The 22658-nt window shown below is 45.3% G+C and overlaps 1 long non-coding RNA gene across 2 annotated transcripts in view; it reads left to right on the forward strand.

The window, feature by feature from the left end:
• Window positions 1-21739, forward strand: part of LOC120398647 — a 33425-nt gene extending 11686 nt beyond the window's left edge. The window contains exons 2-4 of one of the 2 annotated variants that reach the window (XR_005594600.1): window positions 7312-7595; window positions 9797-10055; window positions 21218-21739. This is a non-coding gene — a long non-coding RNA (uncharacterized LOC120398647). The remainder of the gene's footprint in view (window positions 1-7311; window positions 7596-9796; window positions 10056-21217) is intronic. The other variant, XR_005594599.1, reaches the window with a different exon arrangement.
• The last annotated feature ends 919 nt before the right edge of the window (window positions 21740-22658 follow it).

Genomic DNA, 22658 nt, shown 5'->3' on the forward strand with positions numbered 1-22658 from the left:
GATACTATTCATAGATTCATAGATTCCAAGGCCAAACGGGACCATTGTGATCATCTTGTCTGACCTCATGCATAATACAGACCAGAGAACTTTTCCCAAATAATCCCTATGGAGATGAGCACCATAGAAAATGCCCATGAGGAAATTAATAATTCTGTATTCAGAGCAGGGTTTGAATAGTATGCAGTAAATAAGGCCTGGGGATACAGACTGAAACAACGAGGAGAAAACAAAATATTGAATAGCTGCTCACTAAGTGAGCACTCTCCATCCTGTGCACCGAATGAGGCAGGGATCCAGTGAGGAAAAACAATAGCGTGTGGTCACGTAATTAAAGACTGCCATGATGTAAATGCACAAGCGGGCTGAATTAAGGTTGCACAGGCAACCTTAACTCTGGCATTTTCTCGTTTCTGAGTGTTTGACTTTGAAGCTTAATAATACTTTATAATCACAGATCTGTATATCTACATTAAAACGGAGAATCTACACGATTTGCAGAACTGACCAGTGATTTTGACCCTCCATTTTTGGGGATCCTACTTGACGCACATTAAAAGTGCCCTATTTTCCAAAAGTACTGAGCTTTAACACCCGAATCTCTGAAATTCAGGTCCCTTTAATGTGTTTCAAGTTGGAAACACACACACACACCACCCCCACCAAAAAAAAAGGTTGAGTCTTCCAAAGTTCGTAATCACTTCTTTTGGGGGGAAAATATTATATAATTCATAATTTCAGATTTCGTATACATATGTGAAACATGGATTCTTAATTATGTTTGGATACTCCCAGTATCAGAAATAAAGCATAGTAATAAACTTGAGAATTAATAGCAAGTGCACTTATTACCATGGAAACATAGCCAAAACAAATATTAGGAGTTTCTGATTCTCAGAATTCACACATGCCAATATAATTACCCTGCACAGTTACCCATATATCTAATGCTCCTAAACATACGGTGTGTATATACATCAATAGATATATTTCCTCACTGTATGTGCTAGATGCCTTGTGAACTATCCTCTGCTTTACAATCATTTCTGAGGTAATACAGAAATTGTCAGAGTTAGGGGCTGAAGGAAGGGGGTCGAGGCAATTTCAGTTTGTTTTGTCCTGTTTCTAGGCTCATATGCATACTTGTCTCGGACTGCCTGGGTGTTGCCATGGTGAACTTTGATAAATCCACATTATGGGTGCTGTGAAATATAAAGCTATGCCACATTGCAGGGAGTGAAGTTCATGGAATATAGCAGGGGGCCAGAAACTTTTGAGGTAACTCAGTCAGATTCAGCGCTCGACTGTTCTAAGGAGAAAAGCTTAATTAAAAAAAAATGTATATACACTGACTAGAAATCCATGGCTCAGGGAGTTTCTATGAACAAAGGAGAAGTTGCACTATCTTCTGCGATGGTTTCTGCCTTGACCAGTCTATATTCATTGCAATTAGTTTTAATCAGTCTGGTTAAAAATAAAATCCATCTCCCCACCTCCTTACTGTGCTGAGCACCAGGAACATTCCTTACTTCATAGGGGAAGAGGGAACAGAGCCCAGGCCCTCCTGCTTCAAATGCACTAGCTTCTACCAGTTAAGCTGAAGGAGACTTCACCAGCAATATAGGACATCAGACTACAAAATTGAGCAGCACCGATCCCATCCAATAGAGGGCAACCAGGCACATCTATCTAGGTGCTTATATCATATTGAGCACTTCAATTTTTAATGTATTTCTCTCCATCACACCCCTGTAAAGTGAGAAAGTACAATTGACCCATTTTACACAAGGAGAACTGAGGTACAAAGAGACTGAGTGACTTGCCCAGGGTCACACAAAAAGTCTGTGGTAGAGCTAGGAAGTGAAGCCAGGTCTTCCATTGCCGAGGTGAGCACCCTAATCACTTCACCACCCTTCCTCACCTACACAGTGGTTGTGTGCTTAGGAACAAGCATATCACATGAGAAGATTATTCAACAAGGAAAGAGGTGATCGGCTACTCAATAGTGAAATAGGTTACTCCACATTAGTCTTTGTTAATTATTAGTAGCAGTATTTCAGTTCTTTGCAACAGGGACCATATTATGTGTTTGTACACACTTTAGGATCAACTTAGGAAAGGAGGAAACAATGTTTCTGTTTGAGTGCCTTTTTTCTTTTGGTTTAGCTCAAGTTGACTAGCAACCAGTTTAAACTCAATCAAAATAAGCCACTTTTAAACCACCATAAGAGTGTCCACACCCCAGTTAAAACTGGTTTAACCAAATTAGTTTAAAAACCTACTTAAGTTCAACAGATGCAGCTTTCCCAAGTAAACAAAGGCCTAATCCTCAGTTTCTCACCTGTAAAATGGGGATAATGCCACATCTTTTCGGCAATCCTTTGTCTCTCTTGTCTGTTTAGACTGGAAGCTTTCCAGGGAAGGGACTGTTGCTCATTGTGCGTACAGCACCTAGCACAATAGAGCCTGATCTTGGTTGGGCCTCTAGGGACTACAATAACAATAATAAATAATAATGTAACCCTTCTGCCTGGTGTCAACAACAAAAAATGAGTTAGGTTCAATGTCTAAGGGTCCTTCAAAAAAATTAAATATTACTCACTTGTGCCCCCCCACAGAAACATGGGAAACTAAATTACCTCCCCTAGATGCCCTGAATAAGCAGCATTTTCACAAGCACTGAGTCTCGGGGTTTAAAACAAAGAGAACTTTACTGGAGATGGGGGAAAAGGTGACCCAATAAACTTGGAAACAGCCACAATTAATAAATCTCTTCAGTAAGACTCCCAGCCCCCAGGCTGTCTTGGCAGTAATCTTCACCTCAGTCCTCCTCTTATGACTGAGAGTGTCAGATGCATTGTAACCCCTTCCCTGCTCCCCAGTCACAGTTTCCTTGTCCAGAGTTGGCAGAATCCAAGAACTCAGGCAGGCCTGTCTCCAGCACCGAAGGGAAGTGTGTTGTCTGGGCAGTAGAAGTGATTTCAGCTTTGATTGCTGGGAAGAAGGATTGTAATAGGGTGAAACCCCATCACGGCCTGGAAAAGGTATGGGGGAGGGTTAATAGTCTATTAATGATACCACAGGTGCAATAGATGCACCTAATTCATTGTTTCTCAGTCAGAGGGGTGGGACTGGGAAGCTACAGGTGATAACTGACATCTGGGCCTCATGAAAGGGGAGAAAGTTCACTCTGAAAAGAGGAACCAAAGGTCCACAGGAGAGCAGATGCTTCTGGCAGGCAGCCTGAGGGACTAACAGGGAAAAAAGACTCTAGAGTAGGAGGTTGAAGACAGAGCCCTGAGGAAGGGCTGACTGTTGAGAGGCTTTGGGATGTTAATTTGAGCTTTTGTTCCCCCAGAAGGGCTCTGAGGTAGATCCTTCTCAGCCAGAGGGCTGAATTACACCCAGAGGCAGCCGGCCTGCATGAGGCCCTGGTGACAAAGACACCTGAAGCATTGGGCTCTGATGTAAAGGGGTGCTCTTCGGGGGCAGGGGTCCACACCTCAGTCCTTCAGCTAAGTTGCTGCTCTCTGGGGCTTCAGCACAACTTGTCTCCGCTCAGCTGACTACCTCAAACGAGGCTCATGGCCATGCTAAGCATTCGGAAAGATCAGTGGCATATGGAGCCTCTCACAGGTCTTCGCACGAGCAGGGCACTCCTAGCAAAAGACAGAAACTGCTCTTCCTCTCCATTAAGCCCTGTCCAGGCTCCCGTTTCCAACTGTGCCTGCCTCTGCTGTTTGTCCAGGTGACCTCTCACCTCAGGCGTGTTTAATGCAGTTCTCTTGGTCCTTCATTTCCCAGCAAGGCTAACAGCATTGTAAAGCCCCCAAACTCAAAACTCCTTTAGCATACAGCTGGGCCAAAGCTGTGTGCTAAGTGGGCCGCATGCAGCCCATGGGCTGCGGGTTGAGAACCACTGCCATAGAGTTAACAGTATTATAACATTAATGCCCAGTGAAGGGATGCATGGTTCCAAGGTACTATTCTGATCAGCACCCAAAAAAAGTGGATTCATATATAGCAGGTGATATTAAGAACTCAGCATTCGCTGCCCCTGATGCTATCTATAACTGTGATGCCTTCCTGTATTAGAAGCGGCCACATCACTGTGCCATGGCAAATGCTGAGTGTATGGTGGCGGTCGCAGTACTTAGATTATCCACATTTCCAAAGGGCGGCTAAACATCTCATGAAAACGGGGCCTTCTCGTGACATCTCGGGAATGTTTTCATTCTGGGGGAGGGGAGGAGGGGCTGAAAATATCCACATGAGCAACCTTTTGCCTGCTGCAATATGTATAGATGCATGAATAAGAACAACGAGGGGACCAAAAGCTGAACAAACTTGCTCCATTAAGGCTGACTTCCATGCTCAGAACAGATCTTATTTGACATGAACTAGTTCACCCTCCCGTAAACTGGATGTGCCATGGCTGATGCACTGGGGCCATGATGCTGGCTATTCTGAGTGATTACCAGCCTCCACTACCTTCACAGCTCCACCTCGCCGTGTGTTCCCCATTGAGTGGTCCCTGCTGTTCCCCAGCTAAAGCTACTTTCTGGAGCCTGGCCCATTTCTTACAGGAGTTGGCCTTCATCATGACTAAATCCATTAATAAAATCAATCTCCACATTGCTCTTTGGAGATCTTTTCCCAGACATATTTGATTCCTGTCAGTGTTTTGCCACTGTGACTTTAACAACCCAGAGGCATGTGAATGGGACAAAACAGGACGATAATAAACAGGAAAGGGTTCAAAAAAGAGCTACACGAATCATCTGAGGTCCATAAAATCTCCCTGAGAGAGACTAAAGGAACTCTATCTAATTCGCTTAACAAAGGGATGGGTTAACAGGTGACCCGATCATGGTCTATAAGCACCTACATGGGATGAAGATTTCTGATAGGAGAGTGCTCTTTAATCTAGCAGACAGAAGCATAGCAAGACCCTGATGTCTGGAAACTGACACATTCCGGCTAGAAATAAGCCTCAACATTTTAATTGTAGGGTATTAACCATTGGGACAACTTATCTAGGGATGTGGAGGATTCTCCATCACTTGAAATCTTTACATTGAGACTGGTTGTCTTTCATATAGAGATACTCCAGCTCAGGGGTGGGCAAACTTTTTGGCCCGAGGGCCACATCTGGGTATAGAAATTGTATGGCAGGTCATGAATGCTCACAGTATTGGGGGTTGGGATGTGGTGTGGAGTGAGGGCTCCGACTGGGGATAGCGATGATGCGTTGGGGGACAGGAGGGTGCTCTGGGCTGGGACCGAGGAGTTCGGAGGGAGGGAGGGATGGAGGGGGATCAGGGCTGGGGCAGAGGGTTGGGGTGTAGGAGTGGGTCAGGGGTGCAGGGTCTGGGTAGTGCTTACCTCAAGCAGCTCCAGGAAGCAGTGGCATGTCCCCCCCTCCAGCTTCTGCGGGGAGGTGCAGTCAGGCAGCTCTGCATGCCGCCCTGTCTTCAGGCTCCGCCCCTGAAGCTCCCATGGGCCACGGTTCCTGGCCAATAGGAGCTATGGGGGCAGTGTGCAGAGCCCCTTAGCTGCCCCTACATGTAGGAGCTGAAGGGGGGACATGCCACTGCTTCTAGGAGCCATGTGGAGTGGGGCAAGCCCCTGACCCCACTCCCCAGCTGGAGCTCAAGGGCTGGATTAAAACATCTGGAGGGCCGGATGTGGTCCCCGGGCTGCAGTTTGCCCACCCCTGCTCTAGCTCAACCAGAAGTTACGGGCCTGATGCAGAAACCTCTTGGTGAAATTCTCTGGCCTGTGTTATAGCAGATTTCAGACTAGATTATCATAACAGTCCCTTCTGGCCTTAAAAAAAAATCTCTGAATGAAAAACAGACCGTGTGAGGCAGATATCAGAACACTAGGTGGCCCAAAAAGTGCCACCTCCAACCAAACACATTGGGTTGTTCTGTGTCCTGGCTCTAAACCTTAGAGAACACATCTGTCAGGGCTCTGCATGGTACTGCCAGGGATATTGCCCATTACATGATTTGTCCGTATTTAGGCTTAGCCAACCTAAGCTGATTGCAGGTCCTTAAAATTGCTTTTGTGCCATGAACACTTAATGCTAAACCTCTTTTAATTTGCACCGTGCTACTCAGAGAGATCATATCATTCTTCTGTGCAACGTAAATTCCCAATCTGGCAGCATTAGCCTTTTTTTTTTTAATAATAATAATAATTAAAAAAAAAAGAATTTAGTAAGGATTTGAGTTTCTTTATTGAGCTTTTATTGTCCAGCCTTGTAATTGAATCACTCTGCTGTGACAGCATGACCAAGGGCTCTTATTAGCAAACTTTATAAACAATGGGCTTGATCCCTTTATGAAAAAGCATTGTGGAGGGAATAGTTAAGCCTAGCTAAAAATGAAGCCCAAGCAAAAATAATTACAGATTCCAAAATATTTAAAACTTCTGGATGCCCCCCGCCATGCCCCCCTACTGCCATTCAACTACTCAAATCCTTTCTTGTTTGCTGTGTCGTGACAACGTATCATATGCAGTGTGATCTCCAGGCAGGAACCATTCTGAGAATAACAGCCCTGTCTTTCAAAGCAGCAGAGGGGTTTTGGACCACTGCTGTCACTTCCCCCTGACATGTGATTTTGTATTTACTTGTTACCACAAGTGACCTCAACATGAAACTTTACAGCCTGATCTGAACACTATTAAAGTCTTTCTATTAACTTTGGATCAGGTCCTTAACTGGTCACTTACATTAGTTTGGTTTTCTGCATATGTTATGCCTTGAGATGAGCATATTATTAATTATGTGTACTGCAGTAGCAGCCAACGGCTCCAATCAGGATCAAGGCCTCATGACACTGGACACTGCACAAACACACAGGAAGGAAGACATGGTCCTTGTCCCAAAGAATGCATATGTCCTACTTTGGAGGGTATCTCTGAGTCTTTGTGGGTCTTCTCTATTTAGTATGGGGCAAGGACCATCTCTCGTTATGTGTTTCTACGGCACCTAGCACACAACAGGACCCTGATTACTACCAATAATTAATAGTGGTAAATAAAGGAGTATGAGAGTAATGATCGTAAGTTCCAGTAATGACATTGGTTAATAAGTTGTCTGCATGCACAACCTGATGGCTCTAAACTACAGGTCTGATCCAAAGCTCACTGAAATCAATGGAAATCCTGGGAGTCTTGAGTGGACTTTGGATCAGGGCCTTTGGGCCTTGATTTATTTTTGTAACCGCTCAGTAACTCAGTGAATCATCTCTCCACCCGTCCCATGGCATTGCCAATGCTTAGGTCATTCATTTCTTGCAGGCATCACGGACGGAGTGGATCTTGAGGAATAACTTGAAGTGGAAGAGAACAGAGGCCTGACAGATTAGTTCAGTTCCGTGCTCATGGCCAGCATGGAAGGAAGCAGGGAGATCTTTGTGGAAGGAATTTGTGGAGAAAATGGAGGAGCAAAGCAGATATGCAGGAAGAGGAAGAGTTTGGAAGAGCCTTAAAGACTGTGATAAGAAACTTGAAACTTGATGGAGCAGAAAATAAGGAGCCAGCCCCTCAGAGCCTGATTGAAACAAAGCTCACAGCAGTCAATGGTAACAATCCCATTGGCATCAGTGGATGTTGTATCAGGCCCTCAAAGCGGGTAGTGACATATTCAGAGTGATGGGTAAGGAAGGTGATCTTGGCAGCTATGTTGTGTATGGACTAAAGAGGGGAAGGGGAATAGGATATTGTGGATGTTGGAAAAGTCAGGGAGCAGAAGCTTTCAGTAATCAAGCTATGAGACAACAAGGCTTGGATGAGAGATGAGATGTTAGACAAGAACTGACCAGATGAGATGATAGAGGTTTAGACAAGAATTCATATGTAGAGACAGAAATTAAAGGTAAGAAAGGTAATGGAGGAAGAAGCAACAGGGTTTGGACACTGCCTGGACATGTGGAATGCGGGGAGTCAAAGATGACACTCAGTTTGAAGGCATGAATGACGAGGAGCTTTGCGCTGCCAGCAACAGTGACGGACAATAGGGGAGTGGGGAGGAAAGATCAAGAGTTCGCTTTCGGCCATGTTAAGTTTAAACTGGGGGCAAGACATCCAGGAGGAGATGCCTGAGGGTCATGCTGAGATGTGGGAGTGGATAGAGTATGGAAACAGGCTGGGACTGGTGAGGTAGACCTGAGAGGTGTTGCAGCTGGGTGACTGGATGATATCCACCCAAGGAAAGGGGTGTACAGGGGGAATGGTTAGAACCTGTAGGGACCGCAACTGAGAATAGAAAAGGCCTGGAGATAGATTATGAAAGCAGATCCAGAACCATAGGAGGGTAGAGGAGCTCAGTGCCTCTGAGGATCAGGCCTCTAAGGAATAATGAACTCCAGGTCCCATTGACATGAATGACAAAACTCCCAGTGACTTCAGTGGACCCAGAATTTCACTCCAGGTTAGGCTTTTAGTGGGCAGTTAATGTCTGGATGGAGACAAAACCAAACCCAACTAGTCCTTCACTGGCAAGAAATGCCTGACCTGTAGATCATCATTACTCTTGTGAGCTGTGGAAATTAGTTTTTTAAAATGTATAGAAAAAAAGCCAATTATTTTACTGCGATTAAATTGAAAAGTTAATCTGTATGTTTCTATGGACACAGAGCTCTGTTTACAAGCTTGGTCTTTCCCTTGCGCATAAAGACTGGTATGGTGACCAATGGGAAAGCAAGACCTCATTCTCCACATTCCATTAGCGTCATAATTCCACATTAAATGATGGTTTTAGTGCCATATGGTGCAGTCTGATACGAAGAAGAAAGTACAAAATGTATATCACACATGACTCACCAGTCTGGTTTCTGGCAGGAAATGGCACATATTGATGAAGTGAGGGTGACATTTTTAGACCTTCACTACGATCCTCCAGGCTATAAGGTTTGCTGGGGACTGGTTTAGGTTTTTCTGAGCGGATGGCCCAGCCATAATTCTGACTCTCTGAAGTCAGTCAGAAAACCACAAAGGAGAATAGTTTCCAGGTGCTGGGACGTCCAAGACATAACTTAAATAACAACATCATCCTTACCTAATGGTCTAACCATCTTACGCATTAAGCAGAGGATGAATGCAAAATGAGGTTGAGAATTAAGGACTCTTCCATAAAAGAATACCAAGAATGTGGGTGGAAGAGACAGCAGTAATATGATTGCCATCCATCCATTCCCTTTGCCTCGGCTAACTTCCCCTGGTTTTACACTGTTATGACTTAATGTTTATCTCAAACCACAGCAAGAAAGGGATGGAAATTCACGGAGGCAGTTTTCCCCTGATTCCTTTAACTTTCCACATGATGCAGATGTAATTCCCCCATGCAGAAAAAGATTCTATATGAAGGCATATCCTGACAAAATCCCCACTTTACTATTGGATCATCCTAACGCTTAGAGGCCCCAACCAAGTTCAGGGCCTCATTATATTAGGCAGTGTACACATCCTAATAACACTTACCTGTTGTACAGTACTTTTCCTGCGTAGATCTCAAAGCACTTTACAATGGAGGTCAGTGTCCTTAACCCCATTTCACAAATGGGGACACTGAGGCACAGGGAGGGGAAGTGACTTGCCCGACGTCACCCAGAAAAGTCACAAAAGTTCTGAGAATTGAACCCAGCTCTCCACAGGCCTAGGCAACAGCCCTAGACGCTAGGCAACATTACGTGCCTGAAGGGACAGTCCCCAAAAGCTTATGGTCTAAACAGACAAGACAGAGGAAGGGTGGTAGGAAAAAAAGTTGTCTTGTCCCCTTTTACAGCTGGAGCACCAAGGCACAAAGAGAAAGCGACCTGCCCAAGGTGACGCTGGAGTCTGTAGACCTGGTCTCCGAATTTCTGAGTCCCAGCTCAGTGCGAATCTGAAGTTTAGCAGATTAACATCAGTAGCAACAAGATGTGGGGTACGCGGCCCCGGCTCGGCAGCATCTCTGTTCTTATTCCACGGTTCCTCCCAGAGATGAATTTTAGCTTTCGCACAGCTTTGCTAATGCTCCCGCTGTAAGACTGCCAAGCTTCAAGGTAAGATAGCCAAGATAGCTGCAGGCCCATGAATACATCAAGCATAGCTCATAGGCACGTCTGAGACGATTTCTGAGAATGTGCTTTATGGGGGATATGTTGCACGTGTCACACAGTAATTACAAGAAGATCTCCCTTCCCCTCCCCCCATTTGTTATTAATTTTAGGTGAACTTGGGTGCATTTCAGTATTGATGAGGAATTTGATGTTCTCTCTACCAGCAGGCAATGTGGCCCAGTGGGAGGGTGCTACACAGTGACTTAAATGACCTGGCTTTTACTCCCAGCTCTGCCACTGACCTGCTGTGTGAACTTGGGCAAATCACTTCACCTCTCTGTCTGTTTTCCCTTCTTCCTTTTGCCTGTCTGGTCTGTGTAGCTTCTAAGCTCTCTGGGGTAGCGACTGTCTGCAGCATCCATGACAATAGGGCCCTAGGTGCTTCTGTAATATAAATAATGATAATAATGCTACTTTGCACTGTGATCTTGTTAAATCTCATCAGGTAAAACAGGGACTGGCTGAGTCAACACTTGGCTGGGAGATACACCCTCCCCCTGAGAAGCACAACCCCTGATCTTCCAGGAAGTGGTGATGGTGGTAATTCAATAGATATCACTTTTTCCTATAGCTATGTCAGCACTGAGCTTTTTCCTATAGTTTCCAGCTGTTGCTGTACCACGGCAACAGTGTGGGGGTCTACCATAGAGCAGACACTTCCTTACCTCCATGGAGGCCCTGGCTTCCAACCCTTCCCGGCTGAATCGATCATTTCCAAAAAGGTGAAGGGGCCACACTCAATGCTTTAACTGGTCCTCTAGGATCAGTTGAGTTTCCATCCGGCTCTCACTGGAACTCCCGCAGCCCAGCAGGGAAGCAGGCTGCTACTCGCCTCCTTCCCCTACGATGCAGCAGGCAGCCAGCAGGGAAGCTGCAGAAGATGGACGTGATGTACCAGCCTGCACCAGGAAAGCCTTGCGTAGACCCTGCTATCACAGTGAATGGCCGAGCCCTCCAGGCAGTGGACAAGTTCACCAACCTTTGCAATACACTGTCACGTGCAGTTCGCATCGATGATAAAACCAAAGCAAGCGTGGCCTTTGGCAGACTGTGTGCAAATGCATGGGAGCGCAGAGGCATTAGTCAACAAACAAAATGGCAGGTCTACAAAGCCAGTGTGTTGCCAACTGTTATGTATGCATGCAAAACCTGGACAGTGTACAGACACCATGTTACGAAGCTGAATCACTTTCCCATAGTCTGTCTGAGGAAACTGATGAGGAAAAGATGGTGAAACAAGGTTCCAGATACTGAGGTTCTCATTCGGACAGGCATTCCAAGTATCCATATTCCATTGATGAAATCACAGGTGAGATGTGCAGGCCATGTCACCAGAATGGCAGATGAGTGACTGGCAAAGAAGATCTGATGTGGTGAGCTAAAGTGCTCTCAGGGAGGCCAGAAGAAATGTTTCAAAGGCTCCCTCAAGTTATCCTTGAGGTGTTTCAACATTGACCCAGAGTTTTGGGAAGATCTTGCTCATTATTGTTCTACCTTGTCAAGTTTCATCCATACTGGAGCTACCATCTGTGAGTGGAGGAGAACTGTTGAGGCAGAGCAGAAGCACCAGCAGCATAAATCCAGTATCAGCAGCATGGCCGCTGTTAATCCAGTAACCTAGAGCAACAGCTCTTGTTCAGTGTGCCACAGACAGTTCAAAGGTCAAATTGACCTGATCAGCCACTCATGCGTTTACAGAAACCAAACCAACTCGCGACATCATGGTCATCTTCGAACTCGAGGGATGAACTACAGCAACAACCAGCCTGAGTCTTTGGAAGAGACAGCAGCTGTTTAGAGAGCTCCTGGCTCACCCTTCAAGGCTGCAGGGATGGCAGAGAAAAGCACCTGGGGAGGCCATGCCTGTAGCACCTGATTCAAACACTTCACCTTAAAGAACGAGGACATTTTCAAGTCATAATCAAATATACATTTTCCTCTGAACACAGTCACACTCAAGCAACTCAAGAGCCATAAGGCTGGATCTAACCCTGCTCAGAGCAAGCCCTCGGAGGTAGAAACAACCAAGAAGAGCTGGTGCATTGTCCACACTACAGTCCTCACTAATAGAGGAGCCTCGGTGCTGGTGCAATGGGGAAAGGTGGTTGAAAGACGGGAGCACTATTGTGCAAAGAACACTGAAATCATTTCCACTTCGCAGGGCTCAAAATGGATCCATTTTCTATCTTTTGACAATTCTCCCTCACTCCTTTTTAACCAACTTTTGAATTGTGTTTTCAAAAAGTTTTGTTGACTGAAAGCCAGGTTTTTTGAGACATGAAACCTATCTTTTATGATGTCAATTCTCAATGATTAAAAATGCCCTGGAACATTTTCCTCAACGAGACCATTTCTATCGTGTTGAGAATTTTTCACAAAACACTATTTTTCAAAGAAAAAAAAATGGTATAAAACTATTGAATCGGCTCCATCAGGAAGTATTAAGACAAACCTGGGTGGAGAGAAGGCCAAGGAGTCAGTGTTCAAGCAGTGTCACAGTGTGGCGCTATGGAGCTGTGGTGAAGGAGATGCAGTTTTTCAATTGAGATCTGAAGGGGAGGCCCTGGGCACTTGTGAAACTATCCCAGGGCACTTTTTGCAAGAATAAAGGGCATTATCTCCGTATCCTGGCTAAATGCCTATTTGGGTAATTCCATTCTGTCTGCCTAAAATTGCTCCTGCAGTTTCATTTGGATCCAGTGGAGAAATTCTTTGGGTAAGGAAACAAGGAGTGAAAAAATGAAGAAACAAGTGAAAGCATCTGCTACAACCTGCAAGGACAGGAGGAGAGAGAGGATGGAAAATACTTGGACTAATTCTCAAGGTAAACGAAGCTACAAGAGGGTTTTAATTCACCAATTGTCTTTTGGATAGTAAAGGCAGCTAGATATATGTCATCATCATCAGTGAACGAACCTGAGACCTCCTGATCCAAAACCACAAGCCTCTAGTGCCTCAGCTAAAAGCCTCAGAGTCACATTGTGTAGCTCAAGCTTAAATGTGCATCAAGATGTTTCCAAACGTACCTAGAATATGACTGTAATAGAAAGACATAGGCATCCAGCCACACCTCCAGTCAGGGGGAAAGCCATCTTGGATTGATTTCCTAACCGAGCATATGAAAATAAACAGAAACTTAGAACCTGTGACCATGAACTACTTGAATTCAGCGCCATAAGGCAAGTGCTCACTGAGTGCAGAGAAACCAGAGTGTTAGTTTTCAAGAATGCCATGTTTTGTGACTACCAGCTGAGGAAGACGTGCAGTAAGAGATCCCAAGGTCTCTCTCCTGTTGATGACAAACAACCCATAGGTGTCAACGGGAGCAGCACTGGACTCCTAGTGGGAGCAGGACTGGACTCCTAGTAAGTCGGGTACCATGCAAGGAAGTCTTACGATAGTGAGGAAGTAGACTGAGGAATCCCTGAAGATGCTATCATTATCATCCCATGCTGCCCGTCGAAACTCCCCATAAACACCCACAAAACTAACTTATTGTCCTCCTTCAAATCCCTCCTTAAAACTCTCCTTTGCCATGTTCCATACAAAAAATTCCACAGGGGTTAGTCTGCTGGTGTGCTGAGACCACCGCTGATCTATGCTGACCTACACTGTCACTGTTTCCTTGTGCAGCCCTGGCGGTCTGTCCGTATCCATCTGTTTTCTCTTGTTGTATACTTAGACTGTAAGCTCTTGGGGGCAAAAACTGTCTTTTTGTTCTGTGTTAGCACAGCACCTAGGCCAATGGGGTCTCGATCCATGGTTGGGCCTCCTACGAACTACAATATAAATAAACAACAACAACTGGTAAGTGCCTTCTGAATAAGATCAGGTTTGCAGGGGGAAAAGTTAGATTCTCTTTCTCAAAGAGATCCTGTATCTCAGCCAGAAGTTATTGAGCTTGATTCATACATTCCAAGGCCAGAAGGGATCATTGTGATCATCTAGTCTGACCTCCTGGATAACACAGGCCAGAGAACTTCCCTGAAAAAAATTCTAAAGCAGCTCTTTTGGGAAAACATCCAATCTTGATTTACAAGTTGTCAGTGATGGAGACGCCACCACAACCCTTGGTAAATTGTTCCACTGGTTAATTGTTCTCACAGTTAAAAATGTACATCTTATTTCCAGTCTGAATTTGTCTAGCTTCAGCTTCCAGACACTGGATCATGCTAGACCTTTCTCTGCTAGACTGAACAGCCCATTCTTAAATATTTGTTCCCCATATAGTTACTTATAGACTGTGATCAAGTCACCCCTCAACCCTGGTGGGGAATCACTTGGTGGAATACTCTGGGCTGTGTTATGCAGGAGGCCAAGCTAGATTATCACAATGGTCTCTTCTGATCTTAAATTCTATGAATCTATGAAAAGATACTGGCAATAAAAATATCAAAGTAAGTCACAGATTCATAATTCCAAAAGGGACTATTGTGAACCAGCCTCGAGCCCAGTAACTTCTGGCTGAGCTAGAACTCAGGCTTAGTGTTGAATGATGCGAGAGGCTTTTAGATGGCACTAAGGGATAGTTAAGTGTGGCTCAAGCAATGCAACTACAATAAAAGCTGTGTTATCCACCACTTTACCAGCTGGAAAGCTCTATAAACCCGCATTTCTGATCTTCATTGAAAGTGTGGTTTATAGTCCAGTTGGCACGGGGCAGGCAGGCTCCTTACCTGGCTCCGCACGGCTCCCCAGATGCGGCGACATGTCCCTGCTGCTCCTAGGTGGAGGAATGGCCACAGAGGCTCCATGCGCTGTGCTCGCTCCAAGCGCTGGCTCTGCAGCTCCCATTGGCTGGGAACCACGGCCAATGGGAGCTGCAGGGGTGGCGCCTGCGGACAGAGGCATTGCGCAGAGCCGGCTAGCTGCACCTCCACCTAGGAGCAGCAGGGACAAATCACCACTTAAGGAAGCCACCCAAGGTGAGCACTGCCTGGATCCGGCACCCCGAAACCCCTCCTGTGCCCCATCCCCCAGCCCTGAGCTCCCTCCCACACTCAAACTCCCTTCCTCTTAGTTTACTGGAATTTTTGACTTACTGCCACCCCCCATTTCCCCAACATGCCAGAGAACAAAGCTTTTACTGTATTTAGAATACAATCCTTATTCGTTATAAAATGTCAGGAATAGAGTAGACTTAATCTGTATTGCACTGTGGAACTGTTCTAATTATAGGATATAACACTGAGGTCTACCCCACCTAATGCAGAATTCACTGAATCTATATTGTGAAGTGGAGTGCCATTTAAAGTGCAGCCCTACACTGGAAAATGACTTTGCAGATGGCATTCCATGGTGCCAAGCATACTCAGTGACTCCAGCAAATGAACTTGAACTTTCATGTGAATAGATTTTTTTCTAACTGTTGGCCGAGCGAGCTCAACGAGACTTGAGAATCCAGCTGAGCTATTTCCCTCCTGTGCGTCATCACCAGTAATAAAGATTCTACAAACCATAGAATGTTCTCACTGATATCTCCAAAGGCCTTTAAATTATATCCTCACCTGACCCTCCTGGCCTTCAGTGGGATAGCACAAGTGTAAATATTACAGTATTGTCAACCCTAAATGTTCAAAAATCATGAGTCGGGCCCCAAAAATCCTGAGATTAGTTTAAAAACTATGAGATTTTTAAAATAATAATAATAAATATTGGGGTCTTTTTATTTGCCTCTTGTTCGTGAGCCATAAGAATCATAGAATCATAGAACTGGAAGGGACTTCAAGAGGTCATCTAGTCCAGTCCCCTGCACTCATGGAAAGACTGAGTATTATCTAGACCATCCCTGACCTGACAGGTGTTTGTCTAACCTGCTCTTAAAAATATTCAGTGATGGAGATTCCACAGCCTCCCTAGGCAATTTATTCCAGTGTTTAACCACCCTGACCATTAGGAAGTTTTTCCTAATGTCCAACCTAAACTGCCCTTGCTGCAATTTAACCCCATGGCTTCTTGTCCTATCATCAGAGGTTAAGGAGAACAATTTTTCACCCTCCTCCTTGTAAAAACTTTTTATGGACTTGAAAACTGTTATGTTGCCTCTTAGTCTTCTCTTCTGTAGACCCATTTTTTTTTAATTTGCCCTTATAGGTCATTTTAGTAGACCTTTAATCATTTTTTGTTCTCTTAACTTTCTCCAATTTGTCCACAACGTTCCCGAAATGTGGCAGCCAGAAATGGACACAATACTCCAGTTGAGGCCTAATCAACATGGAGTAGAGCGGAAGAATTACTTCCGTGTGTCTTGCTTACAACAATCCTACTAATACATCCCAGAATCGTTTGGTTTTTTTGCAACAATGTTACACTGTTGACTCATATTTAGCGTCTGATCCACTATGACCCCCAGATCTCTTTCCGCAGTACTCCTTCCTAAGCATTTACCATTTTGTATGTGTGCAACTGATTGTTCCTTCCTAAATGAAGTACTTCGCATTTATCCTTACTGAATTTCATCCTATTTATTTCAAACCATTTCTCCAATTTGTCCAGATGATTTTGAATTTTAAATCTATCCTCCAAATCACTTGCAACCCCTCCCATCTTGATATCGTCCACAAACTTTATAAGTGTACTCTCTATGCCATTATCTAAATCATTGATGAAGATATTGAATCCAGATGAAGAATCCAGAACTGATCCCTGTGTGACCCAAGTCGATGTGCCCTTCCAGCTTGACTGTGAACCACTGATAACTACTCTCTAGGAACTGTTTTCCAACCAGTTATGCACCCACCTTTTAGTAGCTCCATCAAGGTTGTATTTTCCTAGGTGGTTTATGTGAAAGTCATGTGAGACAGTAGCAAAAGCCTTACTAAAGTCAAGATATATCACATATCAGAGGGGTAGCCGTGTTAGTCTGGATCTGTAAAAGCAGCAAAGAGTCCTGTGGCACCTTATAGACTAACAGACGTTTTGGAGCATGAGCTTTCGTGGGTGAATACCCACTTCGTCGGATGCATGTAGTGGAAATTTCCAGGGGCAGGTATATATATGCAAGCAAGAAGCAGGCTAGAGATAACAAGGTTAATTCAATCAGGGAGGATGAGGCCCTCTTCTAGCAGTTGAGGTGTGAAAACCAAGGGAGGAGAAACTGGTTTTGTAGTTGGCTACCCATTCACAGTCTTTGTTTAATCCTGAGCTGATGGTGTCAAATTTGCAGATGAACTCTTTGAAGTCTGGTCCTGAAGTTTTTTTGCTGCAGGATGGCCACCTTAAGATCTGCTATTGTGTGGCCAGGGAGGTTGAAGTGTTCTCCTACAGGTTTTTGTATATTGCCATTCCTAATATCTGATTTGTGTCCATTTGTCCTTTTCCGTAGAGACTGTCCAGTTTGGCCGATGTACATAGCAGAGGGGCATTGCTGGCATATGATGGCATATATTACATTGGTGGACATGCAGGTGAATGAACCAGTGATGGTGTGGCTGATCTGGTTAGGTCCTGTGATGGTGTCACTGGTGTAGACATGTGGGCAGAGTTGGCATCGAGGTTTGTTGCAGGGATTGGTTCCTGAGTTAGAGTTACTATGGTGCAGTGTGCAGTTACTGGTGAGGATATGCTTCAGGTTGGCAGGTTGTCTGTGGGCGAGGACTGGCCTGCCACCCAAGGCCTGTGAAAGTGTGGGATCATTGTCCAGGATGGGTTGTAGATCCCTGATGATGCGTTGGAGGGGTTTGAGCTGGGGACTGTATGTGATGGCCAGTGGAGTCCTGTTGGTTTCTTTCCTGGGCTTGTCTTGCAGTAGGAGGCTTCTGGGTACACATTTGGCTCTGTTGATCTGTTTCCTTATTTCCTCGTGCAGGTATTGTAGTTTTGAGAATGCTTGGTGGAGATTTTCTAGGTGTTGGTCTCTGTCTGAGGGATTAGAGCAGATGCGGTTGTACTCAGTGCTTGGCTGTAGACAATGGATCGTGTGGTGTGCCCGGGATGGAAGCTGGAGGCATGAAGGTAGGCATAGCGGTCGGTAGGTTTTCGGTATAGGGTGGTGTTAATGTGGCCATCACTTATTTGCACCGTGGTGTCTAGGAAGTGGACCTCCCGTGTAGATTAGTCCAGGCTGAGGTTGATAGTGGGGTGGAAGCTGTTGAAATCATGGTGGAATTTTTCCAGAGTCTCCTTCCCATGGGTCCAGATGATGAAGATGTCATCAATGTAGCGTAGGTAGAGAAGGGACGTGAGTGGACGAGAGCTGAGGAAGCGTTGTTCCAGGTCAGCCATAAAAATGTTGACATATTGTGGGGCCATGCGGGTGCCCATAGCGGTGCCACTGATCTGGAGATATATATTATCATCAAATTTGAAATAGTTGTGTGCGAGGATAAAGGCACAGAGCTCAGCAACCAGTTGTGCTGTGGCATCATCAGGGATACTGTTCCTGACAGCTTGTATTCCATCTGTGTGTGGGATGTTTGTGTAGAGAGCCTCTACATCCATGGTGGCTAGGAGAGTGTTTTCTGGAAGGTCACCAATGCATTGTAGTTTCCTCAGGAAATCAGTGGTGTCACGGAGATAGCTGGGAGTGCTGGTGGCATAGGGTCTGAGTAGAGAGTCCACATATCCAGACAGTCCTTCAGTGAGAGTGCCAGTGCCCGAGATGATGGGGCATCCAGGATTTCCGGGTTTGTGGATCTTGGGTAGTAGATAGAATAACCCTGGTCGGGGCTCTAAGGGTTTGTTGATTTGTTCCGGTGTTAGTGTAGGGAGTGTCCTGAGTAGATGGTGCAGTTTCTTAGTGTATTCCTCAGTGGGATCTGAGGGAAGTGGCCTGTAGAATTTGGTATTGGAGAGTTGTCTGGCGGCCTCCTTTTGGTAGTCAGACCTGTTCATGATGACAACAGCACCTCCTTTATCAGCCTCTTTGATTATAATGTCAGGGTGGTTTTTGAGGCTGTGGATGGCACTGCGTTCTGCACAACTTAGGTTATGAGGCAAGCGATGTTGTTTTTCCACAATTTCTGCCTGTGCAGATATACAACGTCTACCCTTCCCCCCTATCCACGAGGCTTGTTACCCTATCAAAGAAAGCTATCAGGTTGGTTTGACAAGATTTGTTCTTGACAAATCCATGCTGACTGTTACTTATCACCTTATTATCTTCTAGGTGTTTGCAAATTGATTGCTTAATTATTTGCTCCATTATCTTTCTGGGTACTGAAGTTAAGTACCAGGGGGAAAGACAGCTCAGTGGTTTGAGCATTGGCCTGCTAAATCCAGCATTGTGAATTCAATATTTGAGGGGGCCACTTAGAGATCTGGGCAAAATCAGTACTTGCTTCTCCTAGTTAAGGCAGGGGGCTGGACTCCATGACCTTTTAAGGTCCCTTCCAGTTCTATGAGATAGGTATATATCTCCATAAGCTCTAGTTGCAAGCCGTCTGCTCTGTAATTCCACAGGTTGTCCTTATTCCCCTTTTTTTATAGATGGGCACAATATTTGCCCTTTTCCAGTCCTCCAGAATCTCTCGCCTCTTCCATGACTTTTTGAAGATAATTGCTAATGGCTCAGATATCTCCTCAGTCAGCTCCTTGAGTATTCTAGGGTGTATTTCATCAGGCCCCGGTGACATCTAACTTGTCTAAGTAATTTTTAACTTGTTCTTTCCCTATTTTAGCCTCTGATCCTACCTCATTTTTTTCTGGCATTCACTATGTTAGACGTCCAATTACTACTAACCTTTTAGGTGAAAACTGAAACAAAAAAGTCATTTAGCACTTCTGATATTTCCACATTTTCTGTTACTGTCACCCCACCCCGCATTGAGTAACATTCTGTTCTTGTTCTTCCTCTTGCTTCTAATACATTTGTAGAATGTTATCCTTTATGTCTCTAGCTAGTTTGCTTTTGTTTTGTGCCTTGGTCTTTCAAATTTTGTCCCTACCTACTTGTGCTATTTGTTTATATTCATCCTTTGTAATTTGACCTAGTTTCCACTTTTTTAGGACTCTTTTTTTGAGACTCAGATCATTGAAGATCTTCTGGGCAAGCCAAGGTGGTCTCTTGCCATACTTCCTATCTTTCCTATGCAGTAGGCTAGTTTGCTCTTGTGCCCTTAACAATGTCTCTTTGAAAAATTGCCAACTGTCTTGAACTGTTTTTCCTCTTTGACTTGCTTCCCATGGGATCTTACCTACCAGCTCCCTGAGTATGCTAAAAACTGCCTTCTTGAAATCCATTATCTTTAGTGTGCTGTTTTTCCTCCTACTATGCCTTAGAATCATGAACTCGACCATTTCATGATCACTTTCACCAAAGCTGCCTTCTACTTTCAAAACTCTCAACTAGTTCCTCCCTAATTGTCAAAATCAGATCTAGAATAGCTTTCTCCCCCTTCTGAAATAAAAAAAGTCTCCAATACATTCCAAGAACTTGCTGGATAATCTGTGCCCTGCTGTGTTATTTTCCCAACAGATGTCTGGGTAGTTGAATATCAGAGGGGTAGCTGTGTTAGTCTGGATCTGTAAAAGCTGTAGTTGAAGTCCCCTATCACCACCAAGTCCTGTGCTTTGGATGATTTTGTCAGTTGTTTAAAAAGTCTCATCCACATCTTCTTCCTGGTTTGGTGGTCCGTAGTAGACCCCTACCATGACATCACCCTTTTCTCTTTACCCAAAAACTTTCAATAAGTCTGCCTCCTATTTCCATCTCAACCTTAGTTCAACTATATACATTTTTAATATATAAGGCAACTCCTCCTCCCTTTTTTCCCTGCCTGTCCTTCCTGAGCAAGCTGTATCCTTCTATGCCAATATTCCAGTCATACATATTATCCCACCAAGTCTTCGTGATGCCAACTATGTCATAGTTGTGTTTATTTATTAGCATTTCAATTTCTTCCTGCTTAATCCCCATACTTCTCACATTAGTATAGAGACATATAAGATACTGATTTAATCCCCTCCTCCAGTTCTGTCTTGTGTCTCCTTTATCCCTGCTATAACAGCCCATGCTCCTGCCCAGATTCCGACCCTTCTCCCAGGTCTCCATGTTTTTGACCTACCTGTGGGCTTTTGTCACTTGCCCCCATTGAACCTAGCTAAAAGCCCTCCTCACTAGGTTAGCCAATCTGTATCCCAATATGCTCTTCTCCGTTCCTCCATAGGTGGACCCCGTTTCTGCTCAGCAGTCCTTCTTCCCAGAACAGCATCCCATGGCCAAGGAAGCTGAAACCTCTTGGTGATACCATCCTCACAGCCAGGTATTCACCTCTAGGATACATCTGTCTCTGCCAAGACCCCTACCCTTGACTGGAAGGACTGAAGAGAACACCACTTACACCCCCAACTCCTTCACTCTTACTTCCAGAGCCCTGTAGTCACTTCTGATCTGCTGAGGGTCAGACCTCGCAGTATCATTAAGGCCCACATGGATGAATGTACTTGGGTCACATTTTCAGGTTTTTCTCTGCAACCACAAGGGCTGGGGAAATGTTTTTCTTAAAATAAAGAAAGTTGAGATTCTCCGGTAATCATAAAATCACGAGAGTCGGTAACACTGGTGATTGGTGCCTACTAAACCAGTCTCTCGATCTACAAAGGAAGGATTGGACTCTGGGTCACTCCTCTCTCAATTCACTGCTGGCACTTCAGGGCTAACAGCAATGAAAACCAGCTCGGAATTCAAGTCAGCAACTGAAAACAATTGGGTTTTGGTCACTGAATGCTGATATCGGTTTTCAGTTTTTTGAGGAAAACCCCAATTTTTGGCAAAAGATGGACATCTTGTCAAAAAAAGACATTTGCTCTTAAAAATAAAACCATGTTTTGCTCAAATGTTCACTCCTGTGTTCAGGGAACTGACTCACAATCTCAGTTCAGCATATGTCATTGAGCAGGCTTCAGAAGGTAAAGGCTTCCAGTGTCTACCAAGCTGCTTTGAACTGGAATCAGTGACTTAGAGGTGAGAGGCTCTGGGAACCACCAAAGTCATTTCAAGTGTGTCCTCTTTGCAGTTGAGCCAAATGCTCCAGAAGCGATGGGTTAATGTGTTCACCAACTTGCTAATTACTCTCTCACTTCATTCTCACCCACGGGTTCTCCCACTGGAGCTCCTGGGCAAGTATCAAGGGGTCATTGTCCTTCCCATATATCAGAGGTGGGCAAACTACGGCCCGGGGGCCACTTCCGGCCCATGGGACCCTTCTGCCCGACCCCTGAGCTCCTGGCCCCTGAGCCTCGACCCCCCGTCCCTCCGCCGCTGTTCCCCCTCCCCCACAGCCTCCGCTCGCCCCATCGCCAGCGCAAGGCTCTGGGTGGCGGGGCTGCGAGTTCCTGGGTAGCACAACTGCAGAGCCAGGCCTGACCTGGTGCTCTGTGCTGCGCGGTGGCGTGGATGGCTCCACCCGGGCACCTGTCCTGGTGCTCTGGGCAGCGCAGCTCTAGCGCCGCCAGCCGCCGGTGCTCCAGGCAGCACGGTAAGGGGGGGGAGTGGGAGAGGGGTTGGATAGAGGGCAGGGGAGTTCGGGGTCGTGGTCAGGGGGTGGGCGTGTGGATAGGGGTCGGGACGGTCCGAGGGCGGGGAACAGGGGGGGTTGAATGGGGGCA

This window comes from Mauremys reevesii, linkage group 2, assembly GCF_016161935.1.
Source record: "Mauremys reevesii isolate NIE-2019 linkage group 2, ASM1616193v1, whole genome shotgun sequence".
Classification (NCBI taxonomy): domain Eukaryota; kingdom Metazoa; phylum Chordata; order Testudines; family Geoemydidae; genus Mauremys; species Mauremys reevesii.